This window comes from Heptranchias perlo, chromosome 12 (assembly GCF_035084215.1).
Source record: "Heptranchias perlo isolate sHepPer1 chromosome 12, sHepPer1.hap1, whole genome shotgun sequence".
NCBI lineage: Eukaryota > Metazoa > Chordata > Chondrichthyes > Hexanchiformes > Hexanchidae > Heptranchias > Heptranchias perlo.
The window spans coordinates 6,599,543-6,622,967 of record NC_090336.1 but is presented as its reverse complement, the minus strand read 5'-3'; positions in this window follow the sequence as shown (position 1 = coordinate 6,622,967).

The window sequence follows — 23,425 nt, the reverse complement described above, 5'->3', positions numbered from 1 at the left end:
GTTAGTTCTGGGTAAGCTTTTGTTCACAATCCTCTGCACAGCAACAGCCAGCTCTTCTATACCCATCACCTCTAACACAACTGATCCATGATCAGCAACTCACCCTATGTGTCCGCTTCAAACTCAAACTCAATGGGGTGGATTTTAAGCGTTGGGCGACTGATGGGCGGTGAGCCAGCCAGCTGCCCAATAGTCCTGACCTGTGGCCCGGTCCATTTTGAGGGTCAGGTTTCATTACGGTCGAGCCATCGGGATGCTGGCAGAAAACAAGAACCCCGGGGAATCCCGCCGACTCCAGGTCAGCACAATATCATTTCATATGGCCAGTCTCCCGGAAGATAGGGAGGGGGGGCAAATGCGTGTGGCATGGGCCCAGGTTATTTTCGTGGCGCCTGGAGGAACACAGCTGCTCCTCCCAGCCCCACATCAATAAATTAAAACTTACATGCTGGTTTCCTTTTCAGCTGGACCGCCAGCTCACACTGTATGGGGCGTGCACAGTAGTGCCCTAATATAGAAATCGGGATCTGATATACCTGATAGGACCCCGATTTGCACATTAAAAGGTCCTACTGCCTGACTCAGGCGGACATGCTGCCCGTCCAGTGGTGGACTCTTCCAAAGTTGGCGTGTGATTGGAAGTGGATTGGAAGTGGGAACAGAGCAATAAGCTTTGTAAGAATACTGGGTTCCAATATCCCAACAAATATATCCCTCAGAACCAGACGAATTCTTAACCCCCTCACTACGGAAACAACTCGTGTTTTACTGCCCAGTTTCAGGTCTAAGAATTAGTAATGCCTGAGTCAGCTCACCAGTTCGGATTAAATTCAAGATTTAGTTCAACCCTGGATTAGGATATCCAGAAGCTACTGAGTGAATAAATAAATACATTAACTCTTGCCAAATCATCAAAGACAGGGTCAGATCACTGGTCATGCAATATAAGACTATTTCTTGGTTATAAACTCACAGAAGTTAAAGTGAGGCACACAAACACAATAGATATGAATAGATGTCGTCAGGCTTATTGAGCAGTTTGAATAGCAAATCATTAATGGACGGAATTGCTTAACAAAGAATATGGTTGACGTTACAAAGGCAATTCCATATCTCGCTGTAAATCAGCATTAACTGAAGCTGAGTATTAATTATAGTCTGAGATTACAAATTGGGGAGATTACTCTAAAAGTAACTCGTTAGTTAACATTGTCATGGGTGCTGTCTTTCGGATTAGACGTTAAACCAAGCCCTGTCTGACCTCTCAGTTGGAAGTAAAAGATTCCATGGCACTATTCGAAGAGCAGGGATGTTCTTCCGATGTCCTGCCCAATATTTATCCCTCAACCATCATCACTAAAACAGATTATCTTGTCTTTATCTCATTGCTGTATGTGGAATCTTGATGTGCGGAAATTGTCTGCCATGTTTCCCGACATTACAACAGTGACTACACTTCAAAATACTTCATTGGCTGAAAAGCACTTTGGGATGTCCAGAGGTTGTGAAAGGCGCCATATAAATACAAGTCTTTCTTTCTTTTAGACAGCTGATGAGTTAACAGATTTGGAAAACCAGTCTTTTGGATAGATTGTTGGCTAGATACTGGTGATTACCAATGTTTCAGAGCTTATACGACCTCGTCCTTATGTGTGGCATGGTGGAGTCAATCAATCTCCTCCTTTCCCTGGGATACAGGTGTTAATTTCTGGAATGTCGAGTCGATGAGCCCCTTTTGGCAGCAGGGTTATCAGTTCCATAAGACCATAAGAGATATGAGCAGGAGTAGGCCATTGGGCCCTTCGAACCTGCTCCGCCATTCAATTAGATCATGGCTGATCTGATTTTTACTTCAACTCCACTTTCCTGCCTGTTTCCCATATCCTTTGACTCCCTTGCTGATCAAAAATTTGTCTAACTCAGCCTTGAATGCATTTAATGACTCAGCCTCCACAGCTTTTTGGGGTAAAGAATTCCAAAGGTTCACAACCCTCTGGGAGAAGAAATTCCTCCTCATTTCTGTCTTAAACGGGCAACCCCTTATACTGAGACTATGCCCCCTTGTTTTAGATTCCCCCATGAGGGGTAACATCCTTTCAGCATCTACCCTATCCAGTCCCCTCAGAATCTTATATGTTTCAATAAGATCTCCTCTCATTCTTCTAAACGTCAATATGTATAGACCCAACCTGTTCAATCTTTCTTCATAAGACAACCCTTCCATACCCGGAATCAAGCTAGTGAACTTCTCTGAACTGCCTCCAATGCAAGTATATCCTTCCTTAAATAAGGGCAACAGAACTGTACGCAGTACTCCAGGTGTGATCTCACCAGCACCCTTTACAGTTGCAGCATGACTTCCCTGCTTTTATACTCCATCCCCCACAAATAAAGGCCAATATTCCGTTTGCCTTCCGGAATAGATACAAGCGTAGTGCTGGAGGATTGGAGGACTGCTAACGTTGTACCGTTGTTTAAAAAGGGAGTGAAGGATCGACCGAGTAATTACAGGCCAGTCAGCCTAACCTCGTTGGTGGGCAAATTAATGGAATTAATTCTGAGGGACAGGATAATCTGTCACTTAAAAAGTCAAGGACAGATCAAGGACAGTCAGCACAGATTTGTTAAGGGGACGTCATGTCTGACGAACTTGATTGAATTTTTCGAGGAGGTGACAAGGAGGATCGATGATGGTAGCGCAATTGATGTAGTCTACAAGGGTTTTAGCAAGGCTTTTGACAAGGTCCCACATGGCAGATTGGTCAAAAAAGTAAAAGCCCATGGGATCCAAGGGAATGTGGCAAATTGGATCCAAAATTGGCTCAGTGGCAGGAAGCAAAGGGTAATGGTCGACGGGTGTTTTTGCGACTGGAAGGCTGTTTCCAGTGGGGTGCCGCAGCGCTCAGTAAGAGGTCCTTTGCTTTTTGTGGTATACATTAACGATTTGGACTTAAACATATGAGGCATGATTAAGAAATTTACGGATGACACAAAGATAGGCTGTGTGGTTGATAGTGAGGAGGAAAGCTGTCGACTGCAGGAAAATATCAATGGACTGGTCAGATGGGCAGAAAAGTGACAAATGGAGTTCAATCCGGGGAAGTGTGAGATAATGCATTTGGGGAGAGCAAACAAGGCAAGGGAATACACAATGAATGGGAGGATACTGAGAGGTGTAGAGGAAGTGAGGGATCGTGCCGTGCATGTCCACAGATCCTTGAAGGTAGCAGGACAAATAGATAAAGTGGCTAAGAAGGCATATGGAATGTTTTCCTTTATAAGCCGAGGCATCGAATATAAGAGCAGGGATGTTATGCTGGAAGTGTATAAAACACTAGTTAGGCCACAGCTTGAGTACTGCGCACAGTTCTGGTCACCACATTACAGGAGGGATGTAATTGCACCAGAAAGGGTGCAGAGGAGATTTACAAGGATGTTGCCAGGACTGGAGAATTTTAGCTATGAGGGAAGATTAGACAGGCTGGGGTTGTTTTCCTTGGAACAGAGGAGGCTGAGGGGTGACTTGATTGAAGTGTACAAAATTATGAGGGGCCTAGATAGAATGGATAGGAACGACCTATTTCCCTTTGCGGAGGGGTCAATAACCAGGGAGCACAAATTTAAAGTGATTGGTAGAAGGATAAGAGCAGAAACGAGGAAAAAAATTTTCACCCAGAGGGTGGTGGGAGTCTGGAACTCACTGCCTGAGAGGGTGGGAGAGGCAGAAACCCTCAACTCATTTAAAAGTAACTGGATGTGCACCTGAAGAGCAGTGACCTGCAGGGCTACGGACCAAATGCGGGAAAGTGGGATTAGGCTGGGTGGCTCATTTCTCAGCCAGTGCGGACACGATGGGCCAAATGGCCTCCTTCTGTGCCGTAAATTTTCTATGATTCTATTACCTGCTGCACCTGTATGTTGACTTTTTGTGTTTCATGTACGACGACACCCAGATCCCTCTGTACCGCAGCATTTTGTAGTATTTCACCATTCAAATAATACTTTGCTTTTTTATTTTTCCTCCCAAAGTGGATGACTTCACATTTTCCCACATTATATTCCATCTGCCAAATTTTTGCCCATTCGCTTAACCTGTCAATATCCCTTTGCAGATACTTTCTGTCCTCCTCGCAACTTGCTTTTCCACCTATCTTTGTATCATCAACAAATTTGCCATAGTACACTCTGTTCCTTCATCCAAGTCAGTTGAGGCCCCAGCACTGATCTCTGCGGCACCCCACTAGTTACAGATTGCCATTTTGAAAAGGCTCATCCTCAACTTACCGGCATTTCCTCAGCACTTCCTCACCTCCCCATTACTCACCCCACCACTACCATTCAACCCAATCCTCATACAATGTCATGGCTCTGTCTCACACTCACCCTCTGATGCATCTCTTTTACGGTCAGCCGCACCCAAACCAATGCATTCATCGGTTGGCCACGTTACCGTCACTCACTCACATGTCTGTACTTTCTCCCCTTATAGAAGAGAGCGCAAAATCCACGGGAGAGGGCGAGGATCGGAGGGGGGCCGTAACAAATCCTTATAGACACAGAGTAGGAGGCGCTGGAGCTGGCTGAATCCTCGAGTGCCTGACCATCGGGGACACCGAGACTGGCAACCCACAAACGTCTGGTGACACAACTTTAACGTTCATCACAATATGAATTGATGTTAACATGCCTTGCCATCTTCAGCACCTCAGTATGCTCGTCACAACATGACACCTCTGTGATGATGCTTAATATTGCCTTCTGTTCTCTTACAGGACCTTCAGCGACCGCTGTGACGGTAAAGGGTGATTCCTCAGAGGACCTGCCGGCTTCTGAGGGTGCACCATCACATCTTAGCGAGCCATCCACCAGCGCAGATAGTCACACCTCGTCATCCACCAGCGCAGAGAGTCACACCGGGTTGGGTCCTAGTCCTCATTTAGTTGGGTTGGCACCTGGTGAGTTACCACACATGTGAGCACGAGCAGGCACTGGTGGCAGGGGCAGCTGTGGAGAGTCCGCGTCGGTGGGAGCTCTCCTTTTCAGCCTCTGCTCAGCTGGACGCAGATGCTGAAACCTGGGGGCCATCCATTAAAAGGAGAATGATCGAGGGACAGCAGCACATTTGCGAGGTGCTGGAACAGGTGCCACGTGCACTCTCCACAATAGCGCAGAGGCTGGAGGAGTCCAACTCCTGCATGAGTGGAATGGTGGGCCAGGTACGGGAGGAAATCTCTGAGATAGTCTCACAGGGACGTGTGCAACTCTCTGAGATAGTGTCACTGGAACGTAAGGGCATCTCTGAGATAGTGTCAGAGGGACGTGAGCAACTCTCAGAGACTGTCACGGGTAAGTACGGGAATGTCTGCGATGGAGAGAAGGCTAGCCTCCATTGAGCTTCAAGCACGGCTCACAAATGAGTCCATTCAGGCCCTGATAATGACGAACCGGATTCTTTCCCCTCAGTCTGGTTCAGCAAGAACTGATTCGAGTACACCGTAAAGTTCAAACAACTTTAATAGCAGATCTTAGTCTGTAGCTTCAATTCAGATTCCTGAGAGAATCCGAACGATTCTAACAGAATAAGGAGAGACCAAGACAAGACAAAAACTCATACCTTTATACAAATCCATAGAGGTTGGAACATCATTAACACAAAAGTCAACACCAATCATAAGCCGGGCACAGGCTGCCATGCGGGGTTACATTATTTCCGGCCAATCATAGACAATCCATGTGCTGACCATGTTGCTATTAGACATCAAAGGGGTTACTTCCTCACTTTCCAACTTGGAAGGTTCTTCCCTGTTCCTTCTATTCCTTATCTCCCAACCTGGAATGTCTTTCAACTTTGGCTAAGCTCATTCCCTATATTGATCTGCCATAAACATGGAGACATTCAGACCAGTCCTTGACTCACATCAAAGACCTATCATTGATAAGACAATGCAGGCCTGCTGACTAAGCAAACATATGGCCCAGCAGGAGGGCCAGGCCACTTGTATCAATCTCAGTTACTAACTAATTAACCCTTTCTAACCATTTTGCATTCTGCTTCTTTGCCACATAGGCATTTTAATATTTTACTAAAAACTGACCACGTAGGGATTCTCATTCCCCCCTTTTATCATTTAATGATAACCAACCCTTGTTCACTCATCAGTTCTGCCTAAGCAGAGTCTCATACACGAATCTGTTCCATTGCCGCCTTACAGCAGATTTTAACGCAAGCAACGATCAGGCCAAAAGTAAGTATTGCTACAATTAGAATAACTAATCCATGCATCAAGTACGATCCCCATGAGCCACTGAGGAGCCATTCTAACCAACCTTCTCCCAGGGTCTGGTGTAATTTTGTTACGGCTTTCTGTATATGCTCAACCAGATTAGTTATATTTTCTGAGTTATCTGGTATGTAGGTGCAGCATTCTGATCCAATCAGTGCACAGGTTCCCCCTTTTGCGGCTAACAGGTAGTCTAAAGCCATGCGATTCTGCAAGGCCATTGTCCGAATGGCTATCATTTCTGCATTTGTATCCTTCAGTGCCACTGCGGTGTCATTAGCTACTTCTTCTAATACCGAAGCCATCTGCCGAATTTCCTTAATTGTCCTGGCTACCTCATACCCAGGGAACAAAATAGCGAAATATCGCTCCGTTTCTGTAATTTCCCTTTTAGACCTATATTGGTAATGATCCGCTAGGGAAGGCAAGTGATGAACATGGGGTACTACATATCCTAAATAACAGGACCCGATCCAGTTCTGAGGCAACCATGGGTATGCCTTATGGCCGCATATGAAATACGTACCATTATATGCAGTTAAATTTCCCTTTTTAGCCATATATATAAGAGGCTGAGAGTCAAGGTGATTCCACAGCAACCCACTGGTTTTATTAAGCGTTGGGGCCCATTGGCCCTGGAACATGCCCTGGGTAGTCAGGTTGACTATGGGCGGTAGCCAATAGTGGGTGGTGCTGCAATCACTATGTCCCATAAAAGGGCCATTATTTGGGGCATTCTTATTCCAACATACCGTCCCGTTTGGTCTAGACGTATTGGTCAAGAGCAAGAACGGGGGCTTATGGGCTTGATTGTAATTAGGCTGGAACCATCCTCTAAACTCATTAAGACTATACCCCGCTGATGCCCATTCTATTGTTTCCGGGGTTCCTATCGCATTTCCCGAATTGTTTCGTCTAATGACCCATTCCGCAGATTCATGGGACATAAAGGGAATCGGCTTTAAAGGGATACCTCCCTTGGAATGGATAGGAATGTGAGAACACACCCAACAGCTAGAGATACCCTGCCGTTTGGCATACACATAACTCATGTACAGGAAGGTGTTAACGTGCAGTTCGCGCTTTTGGAGTTGGAGATCTCTCTTTCGTCTCTGTAGCAGAGAACCCCCTAATCTTGGATAGTTAAAAATCTCTATGGGGGCTAACCCATTACGCTTTCTCCCTTGGTTAAATCTCAGGTACCGATCGTACCTCTGTGTATCTCTCTCTTGTTCACACAACTCAGAGGTCTTTTCCCCTTCACGTTTACAAACATAATCATATTTGCACTCAGTCCAATAACAAGGTATTCCTCCATGCGATATTCCAAACTCTATCGAGCGGTGGGGCTGCCTCAGGAGCCCGGCACATCCATCTATCCGGGTGATGTTCCACCTTCCGAATCCGTCTGGGTCATTATCGTTGCATCGAAGTACGTCTCCTTTGCATAAGTGGTGTATGCGCTTAGGCTGGTCCCGTCGACATGTTCTCTCTTTGGTTACTCCCAGGGTCAGCAAGAGTTCAAGGCAGAAGATCCAAGGGAAGACTTTCATAACTGGTCACGATACCTATATAGGGAAGATTTCTTAGAAGAAAAGAAAAGTTAGCATTTTAAGTTTGAGACGTGGGACTGATAGTTTTACAGTGGTGGAGGTGAACCCACGCACTCTTCCCCTCTACCTTCACAGCGGTAGGGGTGGTGAGTAGAACCTGATAGGGCCCCTCCCAACGAGGTTCCAGTCCTTTCCTTGTCCAATTCCTGATTAACACGTACGTTCCCGGTTCAATTTTAGATGGACTGGCGATAGGAGGAAGTTCGACGTAGGCAGCTCGTACCCGAGAGTGGAGGCTTCTCAATGCCTTAGTTAATGACAAAATATAGTTAGTCATTTCTGTCGTCATGTGGTGAAAGTGGACAGTTTTCGGAACGTTTTGATTCCACGGGGTCTTGAGGGGTCTCCCGTATATAATTTCAGCAGGACTTAACCGTGCTACCCCAGCCGGAGTAGTACGTATCTGAAATAAGGCTATAGGAAGAAGTTTAAGCCAAGTAGTACCAGTCTCTGCCTGCAGTTTAGCCAGTTTATTTTTCAAAGTCTGATTAGCTCGTTCGACCAACCCAGCGGCCTGTGGCCTGTAGGCACAGTGTAACTGTTGTTTAATGCCCATTTGGGTGCAGAATTCCTTGTTCACCTGACCCACAAAATGAGGGCCGTTATCTGAACTCAATTGATTTGGGATTCCGTATCTCGGGATGATCTCTTTCATCAGAACTTTTACAACAGTGGAGGCTTTGTTATCTGTTGTCGGATAGGCCTCTATCCATTTACTAAATACATCAACAATAACTAGGACATATTTATAACCCTGACATCTTTCCAACTCAATGTAGTCCATCTGGAGGGTCTCAAAGGGACCTTCCGGCAAAGGGGTCTTTCCCCATTCGCAAGGCACTCCCTTCCCAGGGTTGTATTGTTGACAAATGAGACAGCGACTGCTGATGCTCTGAGCTAGGGCTTGCAACCTAGGATGCCACCAAGTGGCCAGCAGCGTACCACTAACAGCTTTGGCACCACAATGAGTTGCAAAGTGTACACATTCAATAACCCATACTGCTAATTTATCTGACATACAGGTCTGCCCCACAGGGGTAACCCATAATTTAGATACACAGTCATAAGTACAACCAAGTTGTTTCCACAATTGTTTATCACAGTCAGGAGCATCCTCCTGTAATTTAATGACGTCTTGGATGGTTGGCATTGGCTTTTCAGAGGGAGACTTGCTCTGTTTTGAGCTTTTAGTCTGACTCATCATTCTAGGGACAACCACCCTCTGTGTCTGGGACACTTCCTTAGCTTCCTGATCAGCATATCTATTCCCTATATCTACTGGGGTCTGTCCTGTCGTGTGGGCGGGGCACTTTATAACCGAGATCTGTCTTGGTAGCATAAGGGCTTGTAACAAATCTGAAACTAACTTCTGATGGGAAATCTGCGTACCTACAGAAGTCAGAAACCCTCTGTTTTTCCATAACTGTCCAAAGTCGTGAACTACCCCGAAAGCATATCTCGAATCTGTATAGACATTAACCCTTTGGTCTTTCCCGAGGACACAAGCTCTTATCAATGCAAACAGCTCCGCTTGCTGGGCAGAATATGGAAACTCAAAAGCAGCAGATTCGACAGTTTTACCGTCCTGGTCCACTATTGCATATCCAGAAAGTTTCTCTCCAAAGGAACCAATAGAGGCACTCCCATCCACGTACATAGTTATGTCCGGATCTTTTATTGGGACATCAGATAGATCATCTCTGACAGAAGTGTCTTCCTTAATTAAAGATAAACAATCATGTCCTGGATCAGTCTGTTCCATGGGTGGTTCTGTGAGAAAACATGCTGGGTTGATAGTAGTACAATGTTTAAATCGCAGTCTAGGATTATTAAGCAGATATATCTCATACTTATTCTGTCGAGCCATGGTAAGATGTTGAGTCTGCAGCTGTCCTAATAATGCAGTTACCGAGTGTGAACTGTATACAGTAATGTCCTGTTGTAAAGTCAGATTAGCCGCCGACTGTAGGCTATTGTAAATGGCCGTTAAAATCTGAGTACAAACTGGATGTCCTAGTGCTACTGGATCTAACTTTGAAGAGTAGTACGCCACCGGTCTATGCTTGTCGCCATGTTTTTGAGTCAAAACAGCAGTCGAGCAATCAGCGAGGATAGTACAGTACAACTGAAATGGTCTGTCATACAAGGGTCTCCCCAATGCGGGTGCTTGTGACAAAGCTTCCTTTAATCTCTCAAATGCTCCCAAGGCATCAGAATCTAGTTGAAATTCACCCTCTATGCTGGTGTATGGCGTTAATAATTTAGTGTCCAAAGCAATGTTAGGGATCCACTGTCTGCAATAGTTTACCATTCCCATCCACTGCCGTACCTCCTTTGCAGTTCGAGGCACAGGGAATTGACAGATTGGTTCAATCCTGCTTCTTTCTAGGCTCCGCTCAGTTGCTGAGAGCATAACTCCAAGAAACTTAACCCTCTGTTGGCCCACCAGTACTTTCGACTGGGATACTATGTACCCTAGCGAGGATAAGTGATTTAGCAATTGGGCAGTGTCTTTTCGGTTACTCTGCTCATCAGGGCTAGCTATCAACAGATCATCCACATACTGGACTAGCGCAGACCCTTGTTTCAAAGTCAAGGTCTGTAATTGTTCCTGTAAGCATCTAGAAAATAATGTTGGGGAGTTAACAAAGCCTTGTGGCAGTCGGGTCCAAGTATATTGCTGTCCCTTGTAAGTGAAGGCAAAAAGGTACTGACTTGATGGGTCTAGCGGTAAGGCGAAAAAGGCGTGTTGAAGATCGACTACTGCAAAGACTTTGGCTGTTGCAGGAACTTGAGCCAGAATATGAGCTGGATTGGGCACTAGCGCGTGGAGTGGCTGTACAATGGCATTGATTGATCGCAAATCCTGTACTAATCTGTACTGGTCTGGCTTGCCTGGCTTTGGAACTGCCAGTATCGGCGTGTTACACGGGGACTGACATTTAATCAAAATCCCTTGTTTTAACAACCCAGCGATCAATTTGTCAATGCTTGGTATCGCCTGTTGCTTTAGTGGATATTGTCGAATAGAGGGTAATACAACATTTTCCTGCAGGGCAATATGAATAGGAATCATTTTAACGCATCCCACCTGTGTGGGATCCTCCGCCCACACTTGCGGATTAACATATTCTGGTTTTTCATTGCCCACATGGTGGCGCAATTGTGCCCTGTTAACCCTTGGTGTCTGGTAAAACAGAATAGTCCGACCGCATGACAGGGTCTGTTTCTGTCGATTATTTGAATCAGCTTGTTCGACTGTCTGTTTTATCATGGGTCCTAAATCTTTCGCATGGTACGGGTAATTCACCTCCCAGGTGATATGTGGGGCTCCCTTTATTTCAAAGGGTCCTGGGTCCCATCCTATTGTTTTTGCAGCACCCCGAGGGATGTAACCTGTAACAGGTGCTTCCTTCCACAACTCTGAGGGGATCTCAACATACTCTGCTCTCCCTTCTGGTCCTGTAACCATAGCCCGGCGAATAACCTCCCATTCCGTTCCTATATAGCTTCGGTAAAAGTCCTCCAATTCCTTATTTCTCCCACTCATATCGTAGGCCAAGGTTACATGAAGGGAACCCTCATCTTCGAAGTCTAGAGACCACCATTGTGGGGTGATGGAAACATAACACTGCATTTTGGGAGCCCATGGTTTCACAATCAGTCCTTCGTCCCCGCATTCAATGCTCAGGCGGAATGCACATAGCAAGTCTCTAGCCATGAGGTTACAGTCTAGTCCACTTGTAATTACAAATTGGTGTTTCACTGACTCATTTCCAAATTGTACTTCCACTGGTTCAGATATCGGGTATTGGCTCACTTGTCCCTGAAAACCAGACAGACTCTGTTTTTCCCCGGACTCAGGGAGATTGAGCTCCGATCGGACAGATGACATGGTTGCTCCGGTGTCTACCAAGAATGTATGTGGGTTTCCTTTAATCATCAGTGACAAAACGGGCTCCTGCTCTGACTGGATCCCGTTTACCACAAGGTTAGCTAGTCAATACTGGGGGAACGGATTGTTTTGGGAAAAGTCCGTATATCTTCCTCGTCCTCGATTCCCTTGCCAACCTCCTCTTCGCTGCCCTTGCATATGGCCCCCTCTTCCCTGTCTACGGGAGGGACATTCCTTGCTCCAGTGGCCTAGCTGACCACAATTGAAACAGGCATCTGACCCTGTTTGTCTCCCTCCTCCTCTTTTCCCTTCAAAATTACGTCTCGGAGGAACGTAGGGTGGGCCATAGTTAGGGGCGGTTGGTCCGTTAGGGTGTGTATCGTACCCATACCCTTCTCCATTAACCCATCCTGGAACACAATACTGAGGCTCCATCTGATATCCTGTTCTGTCTGAGGTGCGTTTCGGCCCTTCCTTTTTCACCACATACTCAGTTTTAACTTGAACTTGGGCCTGACCTTCCTGGTGCTTATTATCCATCCAGTAGTATTTTACTGCCCTATTCATCTGGCTGGAAGTATTCTCTGACCAGTCCATATTATTAGTCCTAATTGCTTGAGAAACCGGAATCGGTAGGCAGTTCAGTAGCATAGCGCAGTACTGTGGTGAGTCTCTTCCCTCACGGTACGCTGTGTCTCCTGATTGATTCCGGTATACTTCCGAGAATCTTTCCAAATATTCATCTGCTCCTTCTCCCTTTTTAGGCCTGGTGTCTAAGATCTTAGTTATGTCAATTGGTTTTTGTAGAGTAGCACTAAGGGCACCCAAAAGACGCTCCTGGCGCTCAACATCATTGTTTGGTATCTGTGCTACCAATGCGACATGAGTCCGGACATTCAATTGGTCCAGGAATTTGGTATGTTCAGCATGGGTTAAAACTTGCTGTATTAGCGACCATAAGTCCCTTGATTCTGCATTATAGACAGAAACGGTAGTCTTAAGGAATTCTATAAATGCGGTAGGTGACTTTCTCCTATCCGGCACCCCAGATAGAATGGCCATTATCTCGTTAGGTTTCCATGGACAGTACACATCTATCGTTCGGGAGTTGCCGGCTACTCCAACATTGTCTGGGTTTGGGTCAAAAGTAGGATTAGGCATCGGCCTCATTGGTAACTGACGAGGGGTCGGCTCATCCCTAGCTAGTGTCTCAGTAGTACGTTCTAAGTTTAGTGATGGCAAGTCGTCTCCTGACTCTTCAGTTTCTGCGTCTCTAAGTCCCTGACTGTCCAATCTCTGATCTCTCTGCTGACTTAAACTAAGCGGGCTGACTGAGAATTTAAATGTTGGAGCCAATAATTCCCTAGTTTTACTTCTAGTACGGGAAGCAACCGGGGAGACAGTTTGAGGCATTATCACAGGGGTCTGAACAGTCTGTACCGTAGGCCCTGAAGAATAGATATTACTGTACTCAGGAGGGGCACTAGGACCCTGGGGAGCTACACGGGACCTACAATTCCACTCATCCAAATCATCATCGTCTCCCCCAGCCAAGGCAAGGCCAATCATTGGATTACATAATCCACTTTTCTCAACCAGTTTGGGCTCGCCCGAAGTCTTTTCAGACCTCTTTTTAGAGCACTTTTCATGAGCACATTCTCCTTTTAGGACCTCTACGGACTTGACCACCCCTCCTTCAGTGAGTCCTATCCCTAACTTCAACGCATTATCCTGCCAACTTGCTAATAACGAAGCTTCTTTCAGTTCTTGACAGTACTGTCTCCATAAAGCAATTAAATCTTTGGCTACTTTATTTCCGTTATTTTTCCAAATTAATTCCTGTGCTTTTATGGCAGTATCTAGGTCTTTAACTCCTCCCAATGGCCATTGACCATTCCCCAGTTTTTTATTCAACCCGCCTGACAATTGTCTAAATTGTTTTGCCTTGTCCGGATATTTTTCACACAAAGTCTGTAAGGCACTCCCTGGTTCTGCAGAGGTATCCAGACAACTACCCATTCTATGTCCCGTTTTCCTTTACTCTTAGTCAACTAATTAATACAACCGTATTTGAACAGAATTCAAAGATGGACCTGACTCCTTGTGCCTCACAATCCCAAGTGCCTTTGGTCTCTACGCCCACTTCAGGGTCCTGACCTTCGCGTGGGGGATCTCCCCTCTTAACAACCGGTCGAAGGCTGCGCGTTGAGACAGGCACTTCCTCCCTTAGTCGATCAGCACAAGCAATCAGTTCCTGTTTATACCCACTCACCAGGAACTCGAACTCTAACTCTCAGTGATAATTTTAATCACTGACTCAAGATTCTGGTTTATAACCAATCACCAAAAACTCGAACTCTAACTCTCAGTGATAATTTTAATCACTGACTCAAGATTCTGGTTTATAACCAATCACCAAAAACTCGAACTCTAACTCTCAGTGATAATTTTAATCACTGACTCAAGATTCTGGTTTATAACAAATCACCAAAAACTTGAACTCTAACTCTCAGTGATAATTTTAATCACTGACTCAAGATTCTGGTTTATAACAAATCACCAAAAACTCGAACTCTAACTCTCAGTGATAATTTTAATCACTGACTCAAGATTCTGGTTTATAACAAATCACCAAAAACTCGAACTCTAACTCTCAGTGATAATTTTAATCACTGACTCAAGATTCTGGTTTATAACCAATCACCAAAAACTCGAACTCTAACTCTCAGTGATAATTTTAATCACTGACTCAAGATTCTGGTTTATAACAAATCACCAAAAACTTGAACTCTAACTCTCAGTGATAATTTTAATCACTGACTCAAGATTCTGGTTTATAACAAATCACCAAAAACTCGAACTCTAACTCTCAGTGATAATTTTAATCACTGACTCAAGATTCTGGTTTATAACAAATCACCAAAAACTCGAACTCTAACTCTCAGTGATAATTTTAATCACTGACTCAAGATTCTAGTTCGATCACTGACCCGAAGTTCTAGTTCGATCACTGACCTACCGCTTACAAGTTATTCCCTCAGTCCCTGTACTGACCCTCAGTGATATTCAACCATTGACCTCTTTCTGCTATTTCTGTGTATTCGCCAGACTGACCTGAATCTCGTAAAGACGCCACACGAGTGTTAGCGATTGGACGATTCGTCGTCAGACTTAACAGATTTAGGAAAGCCGATATAGTAAAGAAAAGTTTACTCACACCGGGCGCGCCCTTCCCGTCCTCTGTGTCCAAGACAAACCGCCTCTTACTCCGCGAACTCTCGGTGAACGACCGTTGAAATCCCCGTAAGGGCCACCAAATGACGAACCGGATTCTTTCCCCTCAGTCTGGTTCAGCAAGAACTGATTCGAGTACACCGTAAAGTTCAAACAACTTTAATAGCAGATCTTAGTCTGTAGCTTCAATTCAGATTCCTGAGAGAATCCGAACGATTCTAACAGAATAAGGAGAGACCAAGACAAGACAAAAACTCATACCTTTATACAAATCCATAGAGGTTGGAACATCATTAACACAAAAGTCAACACCAATCATAAGCCGGGCACAGGCTGCCATGCGGGGTTACATTATTTCCGGCCAATCATAGACAATCCATGTGCTGACCATGTTGCTATTAGACATCAAAGGGGTTACTTCCTCACTTTCCAACTTGGAAGGTTCTTCCCTGTTCCTTCTATTCCTTATCTCCCAACCTGGAATGTCTTTCAACTTTGGCTAAGCTCGTTCCCTATATTGATCTGCCATAAACATGGAGACATTCAGACCAGTCCTTGACTCACATCAAAGACCTATCATTGATAAGACAATGCAGGCCTGCTGACTAAGCAAACATATGGCCCAGCAGGAGGGCCAGGCCACTTGTATCAATCTCAGTTACTAACTAATTAACCCTTTCTAACCATTTTGCATTCTGCTTCTTTGCCACATAGGCATTTTAATATTTTACTAAAAACTGACCACGTAGGGATTCTCAATAACGGCCGTTTGGACTCACAGTGAACAACATTCTGCCACCTTAAACAGGCAGGCAGATACACTAGCACTGGTCTTACAAGGCTTCACACATGTCCTCCATACTGTTACCCAGCAGAGTTTTGGCATGATGTGGGCCTGGCCCAGGGGAGGAATGATGGCGAAAGAGGACATGGAAGTGGGGTCTCCACTCAAAGCACTCCCATGTCTCACGCATTGCATCCCCCTCAACCAGTACCCGCAATGCTGCCTCCTCTCCAGGTGGCCGAGTCAGCCCCTGCACAGGTGCAGGTGGAGCAGTCTTTGGAAGCCCCCTCACAGGCACCAAAACCCAGGCCCAAAGCATCTAAGTGGTTAGGGCATGATCAAGAGCAACCTGCCACTACCTCTGCTGCAGCCACAGGGGAAGCACCACGTAGAAGTAGTCGGAAGAGAAAGGCGAAGGTTTTGTAAGCACCAAGGGGATGCATAAGGGTGTTTCACGGTTGCTCATTTATGTTTATTTATGTTTGCTCTTTATTAAACTCACATTAAATATTATGATTGTCACCACTACTGCCAAGTCTTGGCCATTCTTGACTGGCTTTTGTAATAAAGTCCTTTCATGACGTTCACCATGAACGGTGACACTTGATGACACCCATTGGGTCATTTTACAGTGGGTGTCTGTGTAGTTGCAGGATTGTTTTGTGCAGGGAGAGGTGGGGAGGGTGCTAGTGTGGGCACTGCTCTTTCCAGGTGGTGAGGACTGGACTCTTCACACTTTCTGATGTTAGGAGAACCGTTCACATATCAGTGACTCCCTGGCCTCACGAGCAGCCAGGTGAGCCGCAGCTCTGCCCATGGGTTGCTCCTGCTCCGCCTCCTCCTCCTCAATGTGGGTGGCAGATATCGATGGGGCCTCCTCTAGCAGCACCCCTCTCTGTTGTGCCATGTTGGGCACAACACACCACTATAATGTGTCTGTCCGGTGCGCATTGAAGCACTCCCCCAGAACGATCAAGGCATCTAAATCGCATTTTGAGCAGCCCTATAGCATGCTCAATTGTAGACCTGGTGACGATGTGGCTGTCGTTATATCGACGCTGTTGCTTGGTGATGGGGTTCCTCAGAGGTGTCATGAGCCACGTGTGCAGGGGGTAGCCCCTGTCCCCGAGGAGCCAGCCCTTAAGGGTGTTTGGTGCATGGAAGATGGGCAGGATGATAGATTCCTGGAGGATGAAGGAATCGTGGCAGCTGCCAGGGAATCTAGTGCACACGTGAAGGAATCTTTTGCGGTGGTCACAATCGAGCTGAGTGTTGATGGACAGTTCTGGCTTGTGTGCAGGTGCTCGTATTGCTACATGCGTGCAATCGATTACACCCTGCACCGATGGGAAGCAAGCCACGGAGTGGAATCCCACTGCCCTCTCCGTCTGGCTGAGGTTGTCCATGGGGAAGTTGACGTACTGCGAGGACCTGCGAAACAAGCCGTCGGCGACCTGCCTTATGCACTTGTGTGCAGACAACTGAGGGACCCGGCGATATCCCCGGTGGCACCCTGGAATGATCCAGAGGCAAAGAAGTTGAGGCCACTGGTGACTTTGACAGCGACAAGTAAGGAGATGCTGCTTGGCCCAGCCGGGAGCAGCTTGACACGAAGGAGGCTGCAGATGTCTGTGACTACCTGGCGACTGACTCTGAGCCTCTGCATGCACTGCTCCCCAGAGAGATCCAGGAAGCTGAACCTCGGGCTGTAGACCCTGTGGCGAGGGTAGTGCCTCCTGCGACGTCGCTCTCTCTGTTGTCGCCCTCTGTGCGCTTGTGCAAGTGCCTGTGGCAGAGCACTGTGTTGTCGAGCTCCACGTGGCGGAACACTGTGTTGTCGAGCTCCACTGGCGGAGCACTGTGTTGTCGAGCTCCACTGGCGGAGCACTGTGTTGTTGAGCTCCACTGGCGGAGCACTGTGTTGTCGAGCTCCACTGGCAGAGCACTGTGTTGTCGAGCTCCACATGGCGGAGCACTGTGTTGTCGAGCTCCACGTGATGGAGGTGAATGCGAGGCTGGTGATATTGCTCGACCTTGGATGTGGTGGTGAATGCAGCCGTGGCGCCCCTCATCCTGACGGTGTGAGTTTGAGGGGGTCCACAAAGTAGTTAAATATGTTTGAACAAAAGAGCTTTGAATGGAAAGTAAGAATTTTGAGTGAAAACGCAAAGGTCTTGCAGCCAAAACTTTGTCTGACAGAACTGAGTGCCCTGCCCTGCAATAAGTGACCTTTTCTCCCCACCTGTCAAATAAGCATTTGAATGTCCCACTGGCTGCTGGCTGAAACTCGTCTGTTGTAACATGGAGTATTTCCCACAGCAAGGGAAACACACTGAGGATCCTTCAAAATCGCACCCCTGCCAAAATGTGGAGAAAATTAAGTAGATCAACTGCTTAAACTATCTCAGCATTGTGTCAAGTATCATCCTGCTGGCTTTAACTGCCGGTGGGACTTCTGCATTCGGGAGGCCCGCGCACACCCAGACGCGTCAGTGGGGAACCCGGAAGTCTGCGAGTTGGAGCCGGGCTCTGAACCCAATCGGGATTTCCTCGACTTTCGGAGCGCCCCCGCCCCCAACCCACCCGCAATTTCCCGGGAAAATTGAGCCCTTTGTTTTCTGTTAGTTAGCCAATCCTTTATCTATGCCAGTATATTACCCCCAACACCATGAGCTCTTATCTTGTGCAGTAACCTTTCATGTGGCACCTTATCGAATGCCTTTTGGAAATCCAAAATACTGCATCCATTGGTTCCCCTTTATCCAACCTGCCCGTTACTTCCTCAAAGATCTCTAATAAATTTGTCAGACACGATTTCCCCTTCATAAAACCATGTTGACCCTCCTTGATTCTATTATGAGTCTCCAAATGTCCTGCTACTACTTCCTTAATAATGGATTCTAGCATTTTCCCAATGACAGATGTTAGGCTAACTGGTCTATAGTCACCTGCTTTCTGTCTCACTCCCTTCTTGAATAGGGGTGTTACATTTGCGGTTTTCCAATCCGATGTGAACTTTCCAGAATCTGGTGAATTCTGGAAAATTACAATCAATCCATTCACTATCTCAGTAGCCACTTCCTTTAAGACCCTCGGATGCAAGCCATCACGTCCAGGGAACTTGTCAGCCTTTAGACCCATTAGTTTACCTAGTACTTTTTCTCTGGTGATAGTGATTGTTTTTAGTTCCTCCCTCCCCTTTGCCCCTTGATTTTCTACTATTATTGGTATGTTATTAGTGTCTTCTACTGTGAAGACAGATACAAAATATCTGTTCAATTCCTCTTCCATTTCCTTGTTTTCCATTATTATTTCTCCAGTCTCATCCTCTAAGGGACCAATGTTTACCTTAGCTACCCTCTTCCTTTTTATATACATGTACAAGCTTTTACTGTCAGTTTTTATATTTCTTGCTAGTTTACTCTCATAATTTATTTTCTCCCTCTTTATTATTCTTTTAGTCATCCCTTGTTGGTTTTTAAAGTTTTCCCAATCTTTGGGCTTACCAGTAATCTTTGCCATGTTGTATGCTTTTTCTTTTAACCAGATACCATCCTTGACTTCCTTAAGTTAGCCATGGTTGGTTCACCCTTTTTGTGGTGTCTTTCCTCCTCACAGGGATATATCTTTGTTGCGAGTCATGAAATATCTTTTTAAATGTTTGCCACTGCTTATCCACCATGATACCATCTAATCTGTTTACCCAGTCCAAGTTAACCAATTCCGCCCTCATTCCTTTGTAATTGCCCTTATTTAAGTTTAATACAATAGTTTCAGACCTAAGATCCTCGCTCTCAAACTGGATGTGAAATTCTATCATGTTATGATCACTGCTTCCCAAGGGATCCTTTACTTTGAGATCATTAATTAATCCTGTTTTGTTACCCATTACCAGATCCAAAATGGCCTGTTCCCTGGTTGGTTCCCCGATGTATTGGTCTGAGAAAGAGTCCCGAATACACTCTATGAATGCTTCCTCAGGGCTACTTTTGCCAATTTGATTTGTCCAATCTATGTGAAAGTTAAAATCGCCCATGATTATTGTATTACCTTTTTTACAAGCCCCCCTTATTTCCTGATTTATATTTTGCCCGACAGTGTAGCTCCTGTTAGGGGGCCTATATACTACTCCTACCAGTGATTTCTTTCCCTTGCTATTTTTTACCTCCACCCAAATTGATTTGACATCTTGATCTTCTGAGCCAAGGTCGTTTCTCACTATTATACCAATTTCATCCTTTATTAACAGAGCTACCCCACCACCTTTATCTTTTTTCCTAGCCTTCTAAAATGTTAAATAACCCTGAATATTTAGCTCCCAACCTTGGTCACCTTGCAACCATGTCTCTGTAATAGCCATGATGTGGAGATGCCGGTGATGGACTGGGGTTGACAAATGTAAACAATCTTACAACACCAGGTTATAGTCCAACAATTTTATTTAAAAATCACAAGCTTTCGGAGGCTTCCTCCTTCGTCAGGTGAATGTCAGGAAATCCTTGAACGTTTCGCATTTATATTCAGAGAACAATACCTGGTGATTACAGATAATCTTTTCCAACTGCCCGTTGTCAAGGCAATCAAAGTGTTCAGAGAGGTGTTACCGACAGGACCACTGAATATACAAACGGCCAGCACACAAAATAGAGAGAGAGAGGGAGAAACATCCGAAAGGAAGAGAAAGACAGAAAATGACCCGTTGTATTAAAAACAGATAACTTTTATTCGCTGGTGGGGTTACGTGTAGAGTGACACAAATTACCCAGCTTTCAGGAGAACAGCGTCCACGACACCACACAACCCTGCCACGGCAACCTCTGCAAGACATGCCAGATCATCGACACAGATACCACCATCACACGAGAGGACACCACCCACCAGGTACATGGTTCATACTCCTGTGACTCGGCCAACGTTGTCTACCTCATACGTTGCAGGAAAGGATGCCCCGGAGCATGGTACATTGGCGAGACTATGCAGACACTGCAACAACGGATGAACGGACACCGCGCAACAATCGCCAGACAGGAGGGTTCCCTCCCAGTCGGGGAACACTTTAGCAGTCAAGGACATTCAGCCACCGACCTTCGGGTAAGCATACTCCAAGGCGGCCTTCGAGACACACGACAACGCAAAATCGTCAAGCAGAAATTGATAGCCAAGTTCCACACCCATGAGGACAGCCTCAACCGGGATCTTGGGTTCATGTCACGCTACACGTAACCCCACCAGCGAATAAAAGTTATCTGTTTTTAATACAATGGGTCATTTTCTGTCTTTCTCTTCCTTTCGGATGTTTCTCCCTCTCTCTCTCTGTCTTTTGTTCTGGCCGTTTGTATATTCGGTGGTCCTGTAGGTAACACCTCTCTGTTTGAACACTTTGATTGCCTTGACAACGGGCAGTTGGAAAGATTATCTGTAATCACCAGGTATTGTTCTCTGAATATAAATGCGAAACGTTCAAGGATTTCCTGACATTCACCTGACGAAGGAGGAAGCCTCCGAAAGCTTGTGATTTTTAAATAAAATTGTTGGACTATAACCTGGCGTTGTAAGATTGTTTCCATCTGTAATAGCCATGAGATCATACCCATTTGTTTCTATTTGTGCCGTCAATTTATCTATCTTATTATGAATTCAGAGCGCATTCAGATAAAAAAACCTTTAATTTTGACTTGTTACCATTATTTCATACCCAGGCACCATTTGCTAGTGCACTCTTATGTTGGTACGCTCTGTCCCTTCCTGACACACTCTGTTTACCATTGGTCCCATCACTTTCCTATACTACTTCCTTGTTTTTTCTCTTTATCAATCTAAACTTCGCCCCACCTGAGCCCTTCCCCACTCTATTTAGTTTAAAGCCTTCTCTACCATCCTAGTTATTCAGTTCACCAGAACACTGGTCCCAGCATGGTTCAGGTGAAGCCTGTCCCAACGGAACAGCTCCCTCTTTCCCCAGTACTGGTGCTAGTGCCCCATGAATCAAAACCCCCTTCTCCCACACCAATCTTTAAGCCATGCATTCATCTCTCTGATCTGATTTACCCTGTGCCAATTTGCTTGTGGCTCAGGTAATAATCCGGAGATTATTATCTTTGAGGTTCTGTTTTTTAATTTAGTCCCTAGCCTCTCAAACTCCCTCAGCAGAACCTCTTTCTTAGTCCTACCTATATCATTGGTACCTTGGTGGACCATGACAACTGGATCCTCCCCCTCCCACTCCAAGTTTCTCTCCAGCCCTGAGAAGATGTCCTTAACTCTGGCACCAGGTAGGCAACACAGCCTTCCGTCTCCCCCTCTTGGCTGCAGAGAACAGTGTCTATCCCTCTAACTATACTGTCGCCCACTACAACCACATTCCTTTTTATTCCCCCCACTTGAATGGCCCCCTGAATCATGGTGCCAAGAGCAGTTTGCTCGTCCTCCCTGCAGTCCCTGCACTCGTCCACAAGGGCTGCAAGAACCTCATATCTATTGGACAAGTGCAGAGGCTGAGACTCCTGCAGTGCTACCTCCTGGATCCCTGTACTTGCCTCATTCGCAGTCACACCCTCCTGTCCCTGACCACGTGCCAATTCTACAGTATTTAGTCTAAGGGGTGTGACTGCCTCCTGGATCAAAGTGTCCAGGTAACTTTCCCCCTTCCTGATGCATCGCAATGTCTGCAGCTCAGACTCCAGCTCCTCAATTTGGAGCCGAAGTTCCTCGAGCTGCAGACACTTACCATAGATGTAGTCACCCCGGACAAAACTGTCCAGTAGCTCCCACATATTGCAGCTGCAACGCACCTCCTGCCCTGTCATAAGTATTTTATTTATTTAATTGATTACTTCAATGCGAAACAAATTATTTTTAGGCTGAACCAAGTACTGGCCTTGTTTAATTTATTAAATTAAGTTTAATTTTTTAAAAATTTAGTTTTATGCTATAATTTACTTAGCCCACAGTCCTAAGAAAGAAGAAAACAGAAGAGATACTCACCATCAATCACCTACCTGCCCTACCTGTGGCGTCACACTGCAGTTTTGTTTTGCTGTTGCTGCGGCCCGCTCTCGGTGCGCCCCCCTCCGCTCTCGGTGCGCCCCCCCTCCGCTCTCGGTGCGCCCCCCTCCGCTCTCGGTGCGCCCCCCCTCCGCTCTCGGTGCGCCCCCCCTCCGCTCTCGGTGCGCCCCCCTCCGCTCTCGGTGCGCCCCCCCTCCGCTCTCGGTGCGCCCCCCTCCGCTCTCGGTGCGCCCCCCTCCGCTCTCGGTGCGCCCCCCCTCCGCTCTCGGTGCGCCCCCCCCTCCGCTCTCGGTGCGCCCCCCCTCCGCTCTCGGTGCGCCCCCCTCCGCTCTCGGTGCGCCCCCCCTCCGCTCTCGGTGCGCCCCCCTCCGCTCTCGGTGCGCCCCCCCTCCGCTCTCGGTGCGCCCCCCCTCCGCTCTCGGTGCGCCCCCCTCCGCTCTCGGTGCGCCCCCCCTCCGCTCTCGGTGCGCCCCCCTCCGCTCTCGGTGTGCCCCCCTCCGCTCTCGGTGCGCCCCCCCTCCGCTCTCGGTGCGCCCCCCCCTCCGCTCTCGGTGCGCCCCCCCTCCGCGAGCGCCCCCCCTCCGCTCTCGGTGCGCCTCCCTTCCGCTCTCGG